Here is a 727-nt window from a genome sequence, read left to right on the forward strand (position 1 = left end):
CCACCAGTCCCCTACTGGAAACTCGTCAGTGGGCCTCGGGTCTTACTCCTCCACGGGAAAACCTGTAAAATCATCTAAAAAGTTGTATATACAAGGGGTGAGCTCACTAGCTCAATAAATTGAAAGAAAGACACAAACAAGTAGCCACATTTCAAATGATCCTATATGCAAGTAATTTATTTTAGGCTTAATTACCTAGGCAACAATGCTAAGTCATAGGTTATGCGCTACTCACAACCACAGTGCGTGTATGCCCCGGGTACAAGACGCGTTCTCCATCCCATGATACACCCATAGGGTTGTCATAGAGGGCCAATCGTGAGTATTGAAAAAGTAAATTATGACCATACCATAGCATAAAAGTAAATCATGGCTGAACCATAGCATAAAAATAAATCATGGTCAAACCATAGTAGAAAATAAATGCAGTACGCTTGGCCCTCTGAATATATCACCAAAATTTTCAACTGTCCTAATGATCAGCTAGGCGTACTTCTAACCCTCATGGTAGTCTACGACCGACACTTCCCCTAGTGATAAGCCAACACCTAAACCCTTGCTGGGAAGGTCGTAGCATAAGGGAATGTCAACCTAAACCCAATACGTTTATATGAGATAGTACGACTACATAGTATATCTTCCACGAAGCCCCAATGCATTCATTTCCAAGCTGACTACGGCGTCTAATATAGCAATTCATCACATATCAAACAATCCATCACCATCC

Source organism: Macadamia integrifolia, chromosome 2 (assembly GCF_013358625.1).
Source record: "Macadamia integrifolia cultivar HAES 741 chromosome 2, SCU_Mint_v3, whole genome shotgun sequence".
Taxonomy (NCBI): Eukaryota; Viridiplantae; Streptophyta; class Magnoliopsida; order Proteales; family Proteaceae; genus Macadamia; species Macadamia integrifolia.